General features: G+C 46.2%; 1 long non-coding RNA gene and 1 pseudogene across 2 annotated transcripts; both read right to left on the reverse strand.

Moving 5' to 3' along the window:
- Positions 1-5,328: 5,328 nt before the first annotated feature.
- Positions 5,329-9,666, reverse strand: LOC123139688 (disease resistance protein RGA5-like; annotated as a pseudogene).
- Positions 9,667-10,390: 724 nt separating this feature from the next.
- LOC123139817 (uncharacterized) lies at positions 10,391-19,658 on the reverse strand. Of its 2 annotated transcripts, none has more exons than XR_006469647.1 (11): positions 19,177-19,658; positions 18,453-18,539; positions 13,443-13,908; positions 13,135-13,363; positions 12,930-13,044; positions 12,588-12,761; positions 12,106-12,485; positions 11,876-12,019; positions 11,731-11,793; positions 11,549-11,649; positions 10,391-10,746 (listed from the first exon to the last, which is right to left on the reverse strand). It is a non-coding gene; the product is annotated as an uncharacterized lncRNA (long non-coding RNA). The 2 variants fall into 2 exon arrangements; XR_006469646.1 differs by having other exon boundaries at positions 12,923-13,044.
- Positions 19,659-20,526: the final 868 nt, after the last annotated feature.

Consider the following 20,526-nt stretch of genomic DNA (forward strand, 5'->3'; position numbering starts at 1 on the left):
TAATGAGGTGGTATACAACGTTACAATATACACATGTAAATACAGTCTAACACCCTCCCTCAATCTTAGCCACTTTCTAATGAATCTAGAAGGGTAAGATTGCGCCTGCAAGTCTCAAACTGTGGCAAAGGCAATGGCTTTGTGAAGATGTCAGCAAGTTGATCCTTGGAAGAAATAAACTTGATCTGTAGTTGCTTCTGAGAGACACGTTCACGCACAAAGTGATAGTCAACTTCAATGTGTTTCGTTCGGGCATGGAATACCGGATTTGCAGAAAGGTATGTAGCACCGATGTTATCACACCAAAGAACAGGAGGCTATGATTGGGGTATACTTAACTCCTGAAGCAAGGACTGTACCCAGATGATCTCTGATGTGGCATTGGCCACGGCCTTATACTCAGCCTCAGTACTGCTACGCGAGACAGTAGCCTGTTTCCGAGCACTCCAGGCAATCAGGTTAGAGCCAAAGAAGACAGCATAACTCCCCGTGGATCGCCTGTCATCCGGATTGCCAGCCTAGTCTGCATCAGAATAAGAAAGAAGCACACCATCAACAGCATTGAGCTTATCAGTGGTAGACATGGGTGTAGTCGTCGGTTTGCACTTAAGCATCCCAACTCGCTGCAACAAATCCAGAGAGTACTTCTTCTGCGTCATAACAAGGCCAGCAGCACGAGAAGTAACCTCCACACCAAGAAAGTAATGAAGCTTCCCAAGGTCCTTGACTGCAAAATCAGCACCAAGTGAGCGAACAAGCACAGTAGCAGCCGACTGAGAGGAGCTGACCAAAATGATATCATCTACATAGACCAACAAGTACATAGTAACCTCAGGCCTTTGAAGAAGAAACAATGAGGAGTCAGCAGTTGATGATGCAAAACCATGAGCACGAAGAGCCATTGCAAGACGAGCATGCCAAGCACGAGGAGCCTGCTTCAGACCATAAATTGCCTTGGACAGACGACAGAGATGATCAGGGCGATCCGGATCAGAGAAACCCGGAGGCTGGCGCATGTAAACCTCCTCCGCCAAGACACCATGAAGAAAAGGATTTTGAACATCAAGCTGACGAAGAAACCAACCTCGAGTAACAGCCAGAGAGAGAAGAAGTCTGATGGTAGTAGGCTTGACCACTGGACTGAAGGTGTCTTCATAGTCAAGTCCAAAACGCTGTCGAAAACCACGAGCAACCAGACGAGCCTTATAGCGCTCAATGGACCCATCAGAATGCCTCTTTACTTTGAAAACCCATTTGGAATCAATGACATTTACCCGTGATTGTGGAGGAACAAGAGTCCATGTCTGATTGCGAAGAAGCGCTTGATACTCCTGCTCCATGGCCTCTCTCCAATGAGGAATGCACATAGCAGCTTGATACGTGCGTGGCTCAGAGGATGGATCTGCGAGAGCAGCAGACATGCACGCCGCTAACCAAGCAACTGTGCCATCGTGACGTTGCTTAGGCTGAAAAATACCACTCCGACTGCGCGTATGTGGACGTAGAGCAGCAGCAGGAGCCGGCGGAGGCGAAGGTGACGGAGACGTGACGGTCGCCGGAGATGCACGAATCACCTCAGGCGAGCTCGGGACAGACGACTCCGGGCTGCATGGCGAAGACTGGCCCGACGACAGGGGCTCAGAGGCCATGGGCGAACCGAGAGTGGGCGAGGCCAGCTCCGGTGACACCGGCCCAGACGGCCTTGGCGAGGCGAGAGCAGGCGAGGCCGGCCCTGATGAGAAGGGCCCAGACACCCTGGGCGAGGCAGGGGAGGGCGAGGCCAGGCCTGGTGATGACTGCCCCGACGCCCTGGGCGAGACGGGGACCGAGGAGGCCGGCCCAGTCGGCGGGGTTGCAGGGCGCGACGATGGCGAAGGCAGCCCAGAAGCCAGAGGCGACCGGGCCAGGACGTCGATCGGCCGTGCATGAGCACGGAAACCGAGGCCATGCAGGGGCGCCATGTGCTCCTCATGCACAACAGAAGGTGCCGAGGATGAAGGCGATGGCGACGAAGAGGAAGATGGCACTTCCAGAATCTCCAAACGAGCCCCACGACCAGTGCCTGCACCATGGTTAGGCAACAATAGAGGAGAATATGCAACATCATCAAATTGGTCAGAAGCAACAGAGGATGAATGCATGACAGGTGGCTCGATAGTGGACACAGGGAGTTTGGCAAATGGAAAAACATGCTCATCAAACACAACATCCCGAGAGATGTAGACACGATTAGTGGGCACATGAAGACATTTGTATCCTTTATGAAGAGAGTTATAACCAAGAAAAACACACTTCTTGGAACGAAACTCGAGCTTACGCTTGTTATATGGACGGAGATGGGGCCAGCAAGCACACCCAAACACCTTGAGAAAGGTGTAGTCCGGTTGTTCATTAAGGAGAACTTCAATGTGAGTGTTCATATTCAAAACACGAGTGGGAGTACGATTGATGAGAAAACATGCAGTGGTGAAAGCATCACTCCAAAAACGAAACGGAACAGATGCATGGGCCAAAAGAGTTAGACCAGCTTCAACAATGTGACGATGCTTACGTTCTACTGAACCATTCTGCTGATGTGTATGTGGACATGCTAAACGGTGAGTGATCCCAAGCGACTGAAAGAAGGAGTTGAGGTTGCGATACTCGCCACCCCAGTCCGACTGAACATGAACAATTTTGTGCTTGAGAAGGCGTTCAACATGTTTTTGGAACTGAACAAAAATGTCAAACACATCAGATTTATGTTTGATAAGATAAAGCCAGGTAAAGCGGCTGTAAGCATCAACAAAACTGATATAGTAATTATGACCACTAACAGAAGTCTGAGCAGGACCCCATACATCTGAAAACACAAGTTCTAAAGGATGTTTCACCTCACGACTGGACTCCGAAAAAGGAAGTTGATGACTCTTCCCCTGCTGACAAGCATCACACACAGCTACATCTTTATTACTAGACACACTAGGAAGCTCATGACGACGCAAAACATGCCGGACAATAGGTGTGGCCGGGTGACCAAGACGAGCATGCCACTGTGACGGAGATACCCGAACTCCACTGAAGACGCGAGCGACGCCAGGATGCTCCAGACGATAGAGACCTTGGCAGAGCCACCCACTAAGAAGAATGTCCCTCGTGCCCGGATCCTTAATAAAAAGATCAAAAGGATGAAATTCACAAAGCACATTATTATCACGAGTGAGTTTAGGAACTGAAAGAAGATTACGTGTCACAGATGGAACTCGAAGAACATTGCGAAGTTGAAGACTCCTATTGGCATGTCTAGTGAGAAGTGATGCTTGACCAATATGAGAGATGTGCATACCTGCTCCATTGGCGGTGTGGATCTTGTCGGAGCCATGGTAGGGTTCACGAGTGTGAAGCTTCCCCATCTCACTGGTCAGGTGCTCTGTCGCCCCAGAGTCCATGTACCAGTGGGGATCAATGGAGTAGGACTGAGTGTGTCCCTGTGGCTTCTGCGGCGGCGGACGATCAGCCATGGCGACCTGACGAGCAAAGTTGCGTGTATCCTTCCCGTCATTGCCGAGACCAAGAAAACCCCGCTGGAAGCGCTTGTGACACTTCGAGGCCCAGTGCCCATCGCGACCACAAAGCTGGCACACACGTGGACCGCCAGCCCCTGGTAGCATCGCAGTAGGAGGAGGGGCCGAGGCGGGTGGTGGTGACTGCCCCGAAGGAGCCCTGGATGAAGCAGAGGAGCGACCACCCTTGGTGGCGGCGTTTGCCGAGAGGGCGCCGTTGCCCCTGGATCGGCGCGTCTCGACTCGTTGCTCAGTAAGCAGGAGGCGTGAAAAGACCTCGTGTGCTGGCATGGGCGTGGAGTTGCCTCTCTCATTGATGATCTCGACTAGGGCGTCATACTCCTCATCAAGACCATTGACAATAAACGAGTTGAACTCGGAGTCGGTGAGGGGCTGTCCAATGGAGGCCAGCGTGTCGGCGAGACTCTTGACTTTGTTGTAGAACTCAGTGGCGGTGGAGTCAAGCTTCTGACACTCCCCAAGTTGGCGACGGAGCCCAGATACACGAGCCTGCGACTGTGCCGCAAACGAGCGCTCAAGAATAGTCCATGCCTCGTGGGACGTCTTGGCGAAGACAACAAGCTCAGCAACGGCCGGAGAGAGCGACCCCTGGATGGAGGAGAGGTTCGCCTGATCCTGCCCTGTCCAGACACGGTGAGCCGGATTATAGACCGGACCGTGCACGCTGTCAACCAGCGCAGGAGGGCAAGGGAGAGAGCCGTCGACATAGCCAAGCAGATAGTGACTCCCAAGAAGCGGAAGAACCTGCGCGCGCCAGAAGATGTAATTGTCCGACGACAACTTGATGGTGATGAGATGGCCGAAGTGAAACGGCGGCGGCGGCTGCGATCCCATCGAGGAGACTGGCTGAGGTGAGACCACCGTGGAGACAGTCAGAGGGGCAGCCGGCGCGGTGACAGAGGGCGCGATGGCCGCGGTTGACGCCGCGAAGCCTGCCAGCGCGACGTCCTCCGCCACCAGCGGCGCAGTGGCCGAGGGCGCGACAGCCACGGTTGACGGGGCGGCGGCGGTGTGGGCCACAAGCGCCTGCCCGGGCGAAGTAGCAGCCGGCGGGAGCGCGAAGAGGGAGCCGACGCTCCGTGTCCCGATCGGTGCCTGAAGGGAGGCGGCATCCAGCGGCCTCGAGAGAAGTGCCGCGAGGGAGGCCGGCAGAAAACTGGTGGCGGTGGAGCCGGACGCAGCGGCGGACGTCATAGCAGTCGGGCGACGGCGACGGCGGGCGCGGTGGTGGCGGCGGTGGCGGCGGCGGTTTAGGGTTTTTAGGCGGAAGCGGACGTAACCTAGCGTGATACCATGTAAGACAATAGGCTTTGGGGGGAACCGGCACAACCCTCTAGGGGTGGCCTATCACATATATATATATATATAATGAGGTGGTATACAACGTTACAATATACACATGTAAATACAGTCTAACAGTAATTCTTAACAATAGTGATCAATGCAACAAATGTTGATAATACAAGATTCCCTGAAAACCAAATAGTACCATGTAGCAGATCAACTAACACCACTTCTTCTTGGACGTCTTCCAGGTTCAGGCATCGCCACGAGATTCCAACCAAGCCAACAGCACACCATCACGCACTTGCGTTTAACAGAAAGATCCCCTGAAACGATGAAGGGAGAACATGTCACATCTAAGCATGAGAAAGGTTGCGTACAAGGAAGTGTTGTCCGAAATTAAATTGTTGATTATGATTAATACCTCTTGCGTTGGCAGTGAAATGTCGTGATATAACAATTATCTGACAGCTAGCTCTGTTCATTGTCGGTGTAGCTCTCTTCCATTTCGCCCCCAGATAGTTAACCTGGGATTATTGGGATGGCTATTTGCCTCCTTCCTTATAGCAGCAGCTGCAGCAGAGTTGCTTTCATAAGATGAGCCGGCATCATTGCATGCGAAGAGTAAATTTGGCATCTCTTAGACATGGGAGCTGGCCAAGACCCAATTGGAACCCATTGGCTTCTGCCACTGAAACAAACAATGGCAGCTCTAGCTTCTCCAGCTTTGGCAGTGCCCCTTCTTCAAACGTCAAGTACATTGCATCTTCACAACAGAATTCCTTCAAACATGGGAATCCAACGCCTTGTACGGCAAGCCTTTCTTTTTGGATAGTTTTGAATGCTAACTTCAGACAAAGCAAGGCAGGCATCTCTCCAAGCATCCGCACATTCTCCTGTGTTGCTTCAATCAAATTAATGTTCAGCAAGACTGCTGAGTGCTGGTACGATCCACTTTGGCATCTTTGGGAAATAGTAGTCAGTGCTCATCCGAAACATTTGGAGGTTATTTGGCAGAGGGGACCAGGAATCTAAGAACCAGAGGGGTGTTGAATAATAAGAGACTATCCATAAAGACTGAAGTTTGCAGGCGCCAAGCTTGCATAGTGAGGAGAGTAACATCTCTTCATGCCTCTCGTATTCCTGAGACCCTCCACTATCCAACTGTACATGGAGTTCTTTCAAACCGGTCAGATTCCCCAGTTCCTCGACTCCACACCATGAACTCTTGATAATATTAAAGCCCGAGATCACCTGTAAATTCCTCATATTTCCAATACCATTTGGTATCTTCGTTTCACAGAATACACCACCGAAATATGAATGTCTTGCAGTGAGTAGATGTTGTAGCTTACCGAGCTGAATAATTCCAGTGGGCAATTCTTCTATATGTGTATTTCTAAGATCAAGTGTCTCTAGACCATATAGCCTCACAATCCCTGATGGTAGCTTCGACATATAAGTGCCCCTAAAGCTCAGGTACTTCAGGTTAAATAGTTTATCTATACCATCCATATCATACTTGTGCAGACTCTCACAATCTTGAAATTCTAGTACACGCAAAGCTTCAAAGACAACAAGCCTAGGCAAGTGTTTGATGCAAGTTGATGCTATCACTGTCAGAGATCGTACATGGCTTAGATCTTCATTTGCCAATATGGATGCAAGCTCTTGGTCAATATGCTGGACTGATAGTCACCAAATAAGACCATCACGCTTTGCCAAATCAGTTTGACCATGGCCTGCCAAAGAGATGAAATTATCTTCAGCCGATTTTGAAATAATGAGCTCAAGCATCATGTCATGGACTTGACAAGCACGAGCCTTTCCATCATAGCCAATTTCAACCGGTTGGACCATACTTTTGTTTATTAGCTCGTAGAAGTGGTTCTCAGCAACCTCTTGCTTGCTTCGTCCGCGCTCTTCAGAGATAAAGCCTTCCGCTATTCAGCGCCTCACTAAAGTATCTCTCTCAATCACATAATCCTCAGGATATATACATAAATATAACAAGCAGGTCTTGAGGTTGGGTGGAAGATCAATGTAACTAAGGGATAATATGTTCTTCATTCCATCTAAGCTTTGGTTTTTTTCCAATGCAGATCCAATAGACCTTCTGACTCTCTCCCACTCATCTTTGACCTCCGGTCTGTTTCCCAATAAACCTGCTATACTGATAATTGCCAATGGGAGGCCTCCACATTTCTTCAGTATTTTATTCGTAACTTGTTTTAGCATATCAGGGCAGCGGTCCTCAGAACCAAATATTCTTTTGAAGAACAATTGTTTGGAGTGGAGATCATTTAGGGCTTCCATTTCATACATGCGGCCATTACCACCATGAGAACATGATCTTGCTACATCAACAACTCGTGTGGTAGCTATAATCCTGCTAGGAAATTCATTCTCCGGGAAAGCATACTAAATAGTCTCATTGCTGATATGGACCATATATCATCAATAACAGTGAGGTACCTTATGCATATAAGTAGATATTGTTAACCAACTATGAAAAGTAGTTCAAGTACAGAACCTAAAGATATCAATTTCTTTTGTAAGGACTTGAACCATAATACCCCAAAAAACAATAAATGAACCATGATTTCTTGAGAATCATTCAGGCTTCAAGTACTCAACAAGTTATTTAGAGTCTTCCATGTGCTTATTCCTTACACTAGTAGAAAAAGGGTCAAATCTGAGACACATTAGTCCCGGTTTGCATTTGAGCCGACACTAATGTGTCCATTAGTGCCGGTTCAAATGGCTAGGCGGGAGGAGATCTTTAGTACCGGTTCATTGCGAATCTTTAGTACCGGTTTGTGCCACGAACCGGTACTAAAGGTGTTGGCCAGGCACCAACATCTTTAGTACCGGTTCGTGGCACGAACCGGTAGTAAAGAGGTTGTGGCAGGCTATTTTTAGTCCCACCTCGCTCCCCTAGCAAGATTTTTACCACCTTAAATATATTACTTCTCAAACTATCACAAACATTTGGTCTTCATTAAACTCTATGTGTATAATTTGTGGACTCAATATGAGTTTTCACCGGTTTCTAAACCGTTGAGGACTCATATTGACAATTCAGATTGTACACAAAAAGATCATTGATAATGAATGTATTTTTTATGTATATTTTTACATGTTTACGCCCTCACTCTCTCCACTCACTCGGTCTCCCCCTCAATCCCCCGCGCCGGTCCTCCCCCGCCGGCCGCCACTCACTTCAAAACTGGACGCACTTCATGTACAAACTGGACAATCTCTTTCGGAGTATCAGGGTTTCGGACGAGAACTCATCTGTTACACGGACACTTCATTTTTTTAACTTATTTGAACTCCAGACTTTTTTTAAGCCGACATTATGCAGCATTCGAAGCGACATCATCAATTTTCAACATGTTCTGACATCATTTGTTGTTTCTCAGTAACCGATTTGTTTAGATCAGAGCTAAATGACCGTCAAATTGAAAATCACTACAAAACGAACTCTGAAAATGTTGAAGGTATCATCATTTCACCCGCATAGCATATGAGAAAGAGTAGAGAGGATCACGGCAAAAACTGGACGCACTTCGTGTACAAACTGGACAATTTCTTTCGGAGTATCAGGGTTTCGGACGAGAACTCATATGTTACACGGGCACTTCATTTTTTTAAACTTATTTGAACTCTAGACTTTTTTTGAGCCGGCATTATGGAGCATTCGAAGTGACGTCATCAATTTCCAACACGTTCTGACATAATTTGCTGTTTTTCATTCATTTACCAATTTGTTTAGAGAGCTAAATGACCGTGAAATAGTAAATCACAATAAAATGAACTCTGAAAATGTTGAAACTTAGCATGGTATCATCATTTCACCCGCATAGCATGTGCGAAAGAGTTAAAAGGGTCACGGCAAAAACTGGATGCACTTCATGTACAAACTGCACAATCTCTTTCGGAGTATCAGGTTTCGGACGAGAACTCCTCTGTTACACGGGCACTTTATTTTTTTAAACTTATTTGAACTCCAGACTTTTTTTGAGCCGGCATTATGCAGCATTCGAAACGACGTCACCAATTTGTTTAGAGAGCTAAGTGACCGTGAAATTGAAAATCACTCCAAAATGAAGCATTATGCAACATTCGGATCAACTAAAGCAAAAATATTCACAAAGAAACTAAATACAGCAAAAAAACTACTCAGAAATAAATAGAAGAAAAAAATAAAGCAGAAAAGAAAAAATATATAAAAAATTACTCGAAAATAAATAGAAGAAAATAAATAATGCAGAAAAGAAAAAAAACTATATAAAAAATAGTTGGGGCGTTGTCCGGTGGGCCTGCCAGACCTAGGATGTGCAAATTCAGGCACAGAAGGGCCGACAGGCTCACAGGACAGCGCCCCCTAGTTAGGCCCAGAAGCCTGCTATATAGAGGAGTTCGAAAGAGCAGCCGCGACTGGGTTTATAAACCAGTGCGGCCGCCCTTCGCTCGGCGAGGTGGGACTAAACATAGTGCACCGCGGGTGGCAGCGCACGACCATTAGTACCGGTTGGTGGCTCCAGCCGGTACTATTGGGTTGTCCTTTAGTACCGGTTGGGGTAATGAACCGGTACTAAAGGCCCTCGTTTCCCGCCGTTTGGCCTGGCCAAAATTGGCCTTTAGTACTGGTTGGTAGCTCCAACCGGTACTGAAGGCCCCTCCTATATATATTGCACTTACGAAAAATCAGTTCCATCGACCACTTCTTCTCCACTTCTCGCGCGACATCTATCGCCACCGCTGCCGCGCCGCCGCCCCCGCCGCCCCCGTCGCCCGTTGTCACTGTCCCCATCGTCGTCGTCTCGCGCCGCCGCCCCGTACTACATTGCTGTCTCGATCGCCCCCGGCGCGCCGCCCGTCATTGTACCGTCCCCGTCGCAGACCGTACGCCGCTGCCCGTACGCCGCTGCACCCCGGCCACTACAGGAATCAGCAGTTTTGCCGTCTGGCGATTACAGACGGCAAAGAGGGAAATACAGACGGCAAAGGCTTTGCCGTCAGCTAGTTGACGGCAAAGCTAAACGGCGAAGCATAAATTGGCAAAGCAGGACTTTGCCATCAGCTCTTTATCGGGCAGACGGCAAAGACTTTGCCGTCAGTGAACGCAGTTTGCCGTCAGCCATAGAGTGTAGACGGCAAAAAAAAGTTGCCTAACAGAGACGGACGCCGTTACAGGTTTGCTGTCAGGCTTTATGCTCGGCGGACGGCAAAGGCAAAAGGTTTGCCGTCAGCTTTCTGTCCAGGCAGACGGCAAAGTCTTGCGTTCTGCCGTCAGGCGACCCAACAGGCTGACGACAAAGTCTCGCTTTTTGCCGTCAGGCGTCCCAAGAAGCAGACGGCAAAGTTGCCAGTTTTGCCGTCAGGCGGACCAAGAGGCAGACGGCAAAGTCTTGCGCTTTGCCATCAGGCGGACCCATTTGAGTGACAGCAAAGGCTGTGCACTTTTTTTGCATAATTCATATTAATTTGGCACACAATATATATCATAATTTGGCACAATTTGTATACACAATATATATCATAAATTGGCACAGTTTGTATACACAATATATATCATAATTTGGCAGTTTGTATACACAATATATATCATAATTTGGCACAGATGACACAATTCATAGCACTGTTCCATAGCAAATATGACACAGTTCATAGCACTATTCCATAACACATTCATATCAAATACCACACAGAGTATACCAAATGCCCATAGCGAGCTAGTCCATAGCAAATATGAGAGTACAAAGTTTTCCATAGCAAGAGTACAAAGTTTTCCATAGCAAATGAACAAAGCAGGCATCGGTACGTAAAATTTGGCACTACAACAAATATCTTCATGTCCATATCATAGTCCAAAGAGCATCTGTGTGGCAACCTACAAGATGAAATCATCAACATGTCAAATTTTGGCATAATAAAAAAAGGGCTTTAAATCATCAAGATGCCGAATAGACAAAAGAAAGTACTTGAAGACCTGTCCAATTTTGAACATGTCAATTTAACATTCTAGATCATGAAGATGTTCAAGAATGGTCTCTAAATCATGAAAACAAATAGCTACTTGTTTCTACTTATAAGATTGATTCATTTTAACACTGTAAATTATGAATATCTTCGAGTGCTCTCTAAATCATGAATAAAAATAGCTTCAACTGGTCTCTAAATCATGAAAATAAATAGCTTCAAGAATGCATATAGCTAATTAAGATCATGGTTGAAATGGTTCAAATCTATCATCGTTTCAAATGGTCTCTACTTGTCTCTATTATAAGTTTGATCTTAAAATGGTTCAAACGGTCTCTACTTACAAGTTTCTAAGTCATGGAGATCATCAAATGGTCTCTAAATCATACAAATAAATAGCTATGTGTCTCTAATTATAAGACTGATTCAACTTAACACTCTAAATCATGAATAAAAATAGCTTCAAGTGGTCTCTAAATCATGAAAATAAATGGTCTCTACTTGTTTCTACTTAAAAATTTGATCTTCAAATGGTTCGAATGGTCTCTACTTGCAAGATTCTAAATCATGGAGATCTTCAAATGGTGTCTAAATCTTGAAAATAAATAGCTACTTGTATCTAAATCATGAATATCTTCAAATGGTCTCTAAATCATGAATATCTTCAAATGGTCTCTAAATCATGAAAATCATGGAGATATGTAGGCACTAACCATACTCGATCTCAAAGATTCGGAGAACCACCATGGTCATTGGCATTTGGGCCTGGTGCATGTGAAGATCCATCATTATTTGACCCATGGCCTGATTGATGCTGCAAAGCATTACATGGTTAGCACAAAACCCGGACTAAGAAATGCAATAATGGTGCATGCAAGTATTTCAGATAACTAACCATAGGGGGTGAAGCAATGTCAGGCATCTGCATAGCGGGCATACCATTCTGGGTACAATAAGCCTGCAAATTATGTTTGAGGAGTGAAAGTTAAGTACTGGTAGTAAAAGACTAGATGTACGTGCAAGGCTATTAAGGAACTAACCGCAAACATTGCAAAGTACTGTTGCATCCTCTCATCCGCTAGTCGCCTCTCCTCCGCCCTCTTCTCATCCGCCAGTCGCCTCTCCTCCGCCAACCTCTCCTCCAACTTCTCATCTAGCAGTCGCCTCTGCTCCTCCAGTCGAGACTACAGAATATGGCATTGCAATCACATCTTCAAATCCAACACTAAGAATTAAAATAAGCATACATAGAAGGACTTGGATAGAATACCTCCATCGCAACCATTGCTGGAGTCGAGCGTTGACATATAGAAGATGTTGAGATACCTGACCGAGCTTTGTACTCGGGGAGAGTGCGATGGGAGGACCTAGGAAACATGCCACCTCCAATCGCTTCATTGCCATGTTTCCTACCACCTCCAGAGATCCTAACCACCTCGTGGTCAAGGGGCTCCGATGTCACATCATACTCAGGCCCTCTCATCTCTTTTACCTTCCTTTTAAATTTGTCCATTCGATCATAGGCGGTCTTGCTGGTGTAGGCAGGCAATGTGCATTCTCATCGTAAGGCGTGGCAGATCGGAACGATCCCTTATGGGCCAAAGCGTACGCCACAAAAAGGTTGGGCTCCAGAGCCTTATTATGAGACGCCTGCAACCAAAGCAACATGATTAAGACTTCATCACAAGGATTGGCAACATGTATGACAAGAAAAAGCTTATGAAGAACAAATCGATGGGAAGAAAGACATACCCAACGTTGGCCGAACCCATTAAGGTTCAAGTTGCCTTGATGGTGTGGTGGATCCTCCATTGCGGCTCGCCGATTTTTATAATCTAGGTTTTTCTCCCTATACTCTTCGGAACACCAGTAGTCCACGATCCGCTCCCAGCACTCCCCCTTGTCGACACACCATCTCGGAGTAACCTAATTGATCAATTGCATCTCATATACGTCAAAAAGAAATTCAGTGCCAGCCTGTTGAGGAAATAACAAGCATGAACATGCTTTACCTGCATGTACTCATCCTTCTTAAGATGGAGGTTCCTACATGGTTTCTTATCAACACTCCTATAGCCTTGAGTTACCTTATACCTGCGGACGGCTAAAGGGCGCGCCTCATGCATCAGATTGCGCACAAGCTCTTACAATGGTGGTTGACGATTGCTCGTGCCTCCTCCAAGTTCCCATCCTCGCATCTATAGAAATCCTGCAAATACAAGCGAGACCAATCAAGATTAGGCAATTGACTAGCTATGAATTATGGATATGTAGTGTGTGAAGGAAACTTAATGATTACCCAAAGTTCGGCAAAGACCCGCTCCGCTTTGTTGTGAAACTCGATGTTGTTGGCTACACCAAGATCCTCATAGGCTACGTAGTGGTACCAAGTCCGTGCTGGTTCCGGAACATTGCCCTCCCCAGGCAAAGTAACCATGCCAGGGTAATGCTCCCTCAAGAGGATCCCAAGGATGCCATTCATGAGCCGGTGCTTCTTACCGTGGGAATCTCCAACTGTCGTCCAACCGCTACATAATGAGAAGCCAAAGTTATTAGCAATTGTCGCAAACATTGAAGGTAGAAAATGGGAAGCCAAAGTTAGTTTACCTTTCTCCATATGGAGCAATACATGGCCTCTGCTCGACAGGAAGCCCTCGTTCTGGGAGCCTTGACGAACCACGCATGTACACGGTTCGACCCTCCTCAACTTGGATAAAACCATCATTCTCCTCGTCGGTGGTCAGGGCCCCTGACCGATCCTCATCCTCCTCCGGCGACAACCGCTCATCCACCCTCTCCTCCTCAGACATGGGGGATTGAGACACCGGCTCGTCCTCCACCCCCTCATCCTCAAGTGGTGTCACGACAGGTGGTGGCGAGGGAGGCCGAACCGGGTTTCTCCTAGCCTTTCCTCCAGCTCTTCCCCGACCTCTTCCTTTTACTCGATGAGCCTGAGAAGAAGCCTGAGGAGGATCGGCGAGAAAACTGTCAATCAAATTTCTCGCTAGGGGAAGTGGGGCCTTATTTGCCGGGTTACCCCTTTTCCGATGCAAGCCCACCATGCTTCACTCACCTGCGATGACAAAAAGTAAGCAGTTAGTACAAATGTAACATTATAGTTCAAATAAATAAGCATAAGTCCAAAGAATTGGCGCAATGAGAATTACTAAGGCAATTATAGTACAAATACATTATAGTTGAAATAAAGAAGCATAAGTTCAAAGAATTGTCGAAATGAGAATTAATAAGGCAATTATAGTACAAATAGTACATTATAGTTCTCACAAATAAGCATACGTTCAAAAATAATACAAATTCAACGTTACAACATGTTCATGATCATTTGGGTCATGGTAACCCAACTAGTACAAAATCAACATTACAGTTCAACACTACAACTAAAAATAGTCGGGATCATCCGGATCACAATCCGTATCTTCTTCGGGGTCAGTTCGGGACTCATCATCGGTATCACGCGTGTCATCAAGGATGTCGTCCTCGTGTTCACCGTCATCGTCACTATCATCAGCAATGCCTAGACGTAACCGTTCAAGCATTGATAGGTCTTCCACGTTCGTAACCTCTTCTTCCTCTTTGGCTTCTTCTTCGTCATTGTCAATGTGTACTTCCATGCGTGGATGGATGTTGGGACGACCTCTAGGCCCATGTTCTTATTGGAAGAATTCTCCATCATATGTGTCGGGGTTGATGCGAGGTTCATAATCCTCTTCATTGGGGGGAGGATGTTTACGATGTGGCGGCACATCGTACACGACATCCCAACCCTTAAGGTACTTCTTTTGGCATGAATACTTGAGATAAAAAACATGTGTCTCATGTTGAGCCACAATATAGACATCTTCGCATTCTAATTTGCTGTCTTGTCGAATTTCGACTTGCCCAATATCATCTCTTCACCTAACCTTCTCCGGATCGAACTAATGGCATTTGAAGACGACGACTTTTGGAGGATTTGCCCCAAAGTAATGCAGTTCATATATTTCATCAACTCTTCCATAATACTCAACTCCATTGCAAATAGCCGACACTCCGGTGTTTCTTGTTTTTAGAACGGCCCGACGTTCCTCGTTCCCATGTGTGCGGAAGCGATACCCATTGATGTCGTAATTATCGAACGTACCGACCTTATAGTCAAACCCATTAGCAACTTGTTTCAATTCTTTGTCCAATATTGACGCACCCTACAAGTTTAAGCGGAAAAGATTATTGTATTAGTCGCCCGTAATACCAACTTCAAGTCTACATAATAAGAAGTATACCTTTGCTCTGAACCAAGAAATGAAACCGTAATTGTCGTCTCCTTCACCAACAAGAAGCTCATACTCTTCAAGTGAATCAGGTTCGACCCCTCCATCAGAGAATTGGGCAACGAATTCACTTTGCAATGAGAAATGAGCGGAGTTAGATACACACATATGAGTAGATGTTACATAATGTACCAATCACTTACTCAATATACGGCCGCACTTCTTTTAGGTTGGTGAGGATATACAACGTAAGAGATCTCCACTCTTTTGGATCCAATATCTTTGAACCAGAAGCACCCACGGGTGCGAGTTGGCCTTTGAAAAGGCTGAGCTTGGATTCATGCCTGGGGTCGCCAGTATTGTAACGGGACTTTGCATTATGCAAGCTTGGAATATTGGCCGCATAGCGTGATGTGCTGAAGTTTGGCATCTCCTCCGCCAAGAATGCCTCGGCTATGGATGCTTCAATTCTACGTTTATTTCTACATTTAGCTCGAAGAGTCTTTTGCATTCTCTCAAGTCCATAGCACCAACGGTTCTGCACAGGGCCACCCATTCTTACCTCAGAAGGGAGGTGTAAAATCATATGTTCCATCGGATTAAAGAAGCCCGGTGGAAAGATCTTCTCTTGCTTGCAGAGCAACTTGGGGGACCGTTTTTCCATGTCATCTATCACGGTAGGAGATACTTATTTAGCACAAAAAACACGGAAGAAATAGCTAAGTTCTGCCAATACTTCCCAATCATCCTCAGGGATATAGCCTCGAATCATCACGGGCATTAACCGCTCAAGCCATATGTGCCAATCATGACTCTTCAACCCACAGAGCTTCAATTTATCAAGATTCACTGCCCTCATTAGATTCGCTGCATACCCATCAGGGAACAACAAAGTTTTGAACCACATGAGTATCTCCTTCTTTTGTTCCCTTGTAAGAACAAACCTAGCCCGTGGCATTGTCCAATTTTTCCGGCCCGCGGGTTGCCACAAGTTTTGTTTGGGTCTATCACATAGCTTCATTAGATCAAGTCTGGCCTTAGTATTATCCTTCGTCATCTTGGGAATGTTGAACAATGTGCCAAAAATGGCCTCGGCAATATTCTTTTCAGTGTGCATTACATCAATGTTATGGGGAAGCTCGAGCTGGTGGAAGTAGGGGAGATCCCAGAAGCATGGCTTGTGAGTCCAGGCGTGTAGTTCATTATATCCCAGGAAATACCCTGGACGGTTGGGATCGGGCTGGAGAACATTTAATTCATCACGAATCTGTTCACCCATCATCTTAGGTGGTGCCGAGTGTTCGACAACTTCACCTTTCATGAAGTTCATCTTGTCTAGTGTGAATGGATGGTCAGGGCGCAAATGTTGTCTATGGAAATCAAAGCAAGAATACTTGCCACCATGCTGTAGCCAATGACACTTAAGGCTTGCCTTGCATCTTGGGCATGGGAACATCCCATGCACAGACCACCCATGAAAAGTGAATAGGCCGGTAGGTCATGCAATGAGTACTGGTACCAAACATGCATTGTGAAGTTTTTTTCCTAACAGCGTCGTATGTCCGTATCCCATTCACCCAAGCTTCTTTCAAGTCATCTATCAGTGGCTGCATGTACACATTTATATTCTTCCCCGGATACTTGGGCCCTGGAACTATCAATGATAGGAATATGTGCTTGCGTTGCATCAGGACGCCTGGGGGGAGGTTGAGTGGAACAACAAACACGGGCCAACAACTATATGTCTTTGACACCATACCAAACGGATTGAACCCGTCAAGTCCGATGGCGATTCGTACATGCTTTGCCTCTTCTGCTTTCTGATGATGTATTCGATCGAAACTCTTCCATGCTTGGCCACAAGACGCATGTACCATCATCGGCCTCCCATGATCATCCTTGTCAGGTCTTTTACCATATTTGTGCCATGCCATCATTTTGGTCGTATCTTCGTTCAAGAAAAATCGTTGAACTCATGGCAAGATTGGAAGATACCGAAGAACATTTGCAGGGACTTTGCTCTGCTTCTTCACACCATCACCGAGGTCTCTCTCAACATACCTAGAGGCTTTGCACTTGGCACAGTACTTGTCGTCGGCATACTCTTTTGTAAATAAGAGACATCTGTTTGGACAAGCATGTATCTGCTCATAGGGCATCTTAAGTGCACGGAGGATTTTCTTTGCTTCGTACCAACTTTTAGCCATTTTGTGACATTCAGGGAGAGAGCTACCCCAAGCGTCCATCATCGAATTAAAGCAATCTCTGCTCATGTTGAACTGGGACTTCAGAGACATTGCTCGTGCGATGGTATCCAGCTGACACTGTGTCGTGTACTCGTGAAGAGGTTGTTGTGACGAATTCAGCATTTCTAGGTAAGCCCTCGCGGACTCCTCCGGTTCTACCTCTGATCCCTCTTCACGTGCATCGTTGAAGTCAGCTACCATGTCAGCGATCCCGGTACCATTGTCATCGGTGCGCCGATGAACCACCTCCTCTCTGCTACGTTCAGGCTCGCCATGAAAGGTCCACCGAGTATACCCAGTCTTAAACCCGTGCTTATGTAGGTGTTTACCCATCGTCTTCTTCGACTGTTCTATATCGTTCTTGCACTTCAAGCAGGGGCACCAACTTTTTCTCTTGCCACTAGCAAATGCTGCCTCCACAAATTCATTGGTCTTCATCACCCATTCAACGGTCATGCCGGCCTGACTAGGGTGGCCAGTGTACATCCACGCACGATCACCCACACTTGCACTAACAGTAGATACACCAAATTTATATTCATCAAGTTATGTAAAATGTAATTGCGACTAGATACACAAGTAATTACTTTTGTCATATTATTTACGCCTTAGTTTTATTTTTTACCATACAAAAGAGAAACATGCATTCATGGGTTGAATCCTATCTCTAATAGGTAAAGATGGGTCCTAATCCCACCCGAGTACATGTAGATTGGGTTCGTTTCCCATGCTCTACTCCGGTCTGAGGCAAAATTTCGGCAGCACCTCCCCACTGTTCTCTAGATACACGTCTCGGCAACAAGCCGAGAGAATGTGTACCCGGAGAACAATGGGGAGGCGCTGACGAAATTTTGCCTCGGACCGAAGTAGAGCACAGAAAACGAAACCCAATCTACACGTACTCGGGCTGTCCATGGATAACGTGGACAATTCGAAAGGACGACGGTTATAAATATGCAAATACATGCATATTTATAAATGTCACCCTTTCAAACGGGAGACGCCTAGGTTACGCGACTTAACATGAAAATAAAATCTAGTGGCATTAGCACGACGACCGGAAGAAAGTAAATAGGGGGAGTGGGGATGACAGTCGAGCTCACCCCTAGATGATCCGTAGAGGAGGTAGTAGACGGCGATGGCAACGGCAACAGGACCAACAGTGCTCCTGGAGGTGAAAAGATTGATCCCTGCACATCAAAGCACCAGCACAACCAACATAAGCACTCGCAGAAAATTTGAACAGAAACAAAGATGAACAAGTATAAAGAAAGGATGCATCAATCTTCTTCATATAATTGGTTTACCTGCAGATCTTATGGACAAGCATTTGAACAAAGGCAACACTCCTAAAACCAAAGATATACAGTATCTACATTTTAGTTACAATATGGATCAGATTTACCTATATTTAATCCACATCATTATTGTAAATGTACTAGTGCAGTAAGCATGAAATCCTTGTCGCCATTAATTACTTATATGGTAGGCAACAATGTTACAAATACAATTTTCACTTGAACTTTTGACATACTCTAATTGCTCAAACAAGATTTCCTTTAGTTATAACAACAATACTATTTCCATGCTAACAATCATCAACAGAACTAGATTACAGATTCTTTTTCCCCATCTCATCATGCTAGGGAGTGCAAAATCATCAACAAAACAGAATTTATAACAAATGCGTGTAGCAAAAATGAGCACATACTATTTTCTCCAATTACAACATCCATTCATCCATCCATCAATCAATACATCCATCCATGCAGCCATGCATCCATCCATCTAGGGCAGAGAGGGGTAGGTAGGAGAAGGAATGCTCACCGTGGGGGCAGATGGGGCAGAGGGGGAGATGGTGTCCGGCGGCCGTGCAACTGCCTCTCCTTTGCAGTCCAGCAGCGGCGAAGGTGGTGCCCTGTAGCGGTGCTGTCCTGCGGCGGTGGAGGTGGTTCCCGGCAGCGGTGGTGCCGGCGCGGCGGCGCTAGGGCACGGGAGGAGATTCCGGCAACGGTGCGGCCATTAGAGGAGGGGTTGGGGGCGCGGTGTAGGAGGGGGCGGCGGCGGCGCTGGAGAACGGCGCCGGCGGCGCTGGAACCCTAGCAGCGCTCTCTATTCTGGTGGTGCGGGTCGAGGGGAGGGGCTGGCGCTGCGATCTGTTTTGTTTTTTTTCGTCGCGTCCAACCGGGTTGGGCTATACTACCAGTGGACTGGGCTGTTTTGCCGTCTGCCACTGGTCTCGCTGACGGAGAATCCCTTTTTTTCGGGGGCATGTGCTGCGTGGCCGTGTGGGCTGTTTGCCGTCTGCCACTGGTTTTTTTGGGGGGGCATGTGCTGTGTGGCCGTTTTTTTGCCGTCTGCAAGTTAGCGGAGCTGACGGCGAACTCACAACATTAGCCGTTAGTTAACGGATGAGTTGACGACAAAGTACACTGGCACTGACGTCCGTCCGGGTGCCGACTTTGCCGTCAGTAGTGTCAGAGATGACGACAAAGAACATGTCTTTGCCGTCTGTCTTATTTTTGTCGTCACCTTTTGCGTACGTTCGCCGTCTGTAATTCTTTGTCGTCTGTTATTCGTCTGTTTTGCCATCAGTTATTCTTTGCTGTCATCCACTGACGGCAAAATAGCTCTTTGCCGTCTGCCCCGATGATATGCTGACGGCAAAGAACCTCACTGATGGCAAACTAGCTTATTCCTGTAGTGGGCCCGCTCGTACCCACACACCCACACACCCACACACACATACACATACACACACTACACACACATGTACACACGCATACACACACACACAAACTACACACACACACATATTTTTTTACTTATTTTTCGTTTTCTATTGTTTAGATTAATGTTACATGAATTTCGTAGATAAGAATGTTAGAATGTTAATGTTAGATGAATTAGAACTAGTTTATTTTTTAGTAAGAAAATTTAGGTATATGAGATTATTTGAACTAGTTAAATTAATATAACTAGTTTATTTTTAGTAAATGCTTAGTTGAACTAGTTGATTTAGTAGAACTAGTTTATTTTTAGTAAGAAAATTTAGGTATATGAGATTATTTGAACTAGTTGAATTAATATAACTAGTTTATTTGAACTACAGTAACATCTATTTAGGAATGATGGTAAGATTTTTACTATTTGTCTTCATCAGTGCATCTTTTGCAT

Source organism: Triticum aestivum, chromosome 6B (genome assembly GCF_018294505.1).
Source record: "Triticum aestivum cultivar Chinese Spring chromosome 6B, IWGSC CS RefSeq v2.1, whole genome shotgun sequence".
NCBI classification, from domain to species: Eukaryota; Viridiplantae; Streptophyta; class Magnoliopsida; order Poales; family Poaceae; genus Triticum; species Triticum aestivum.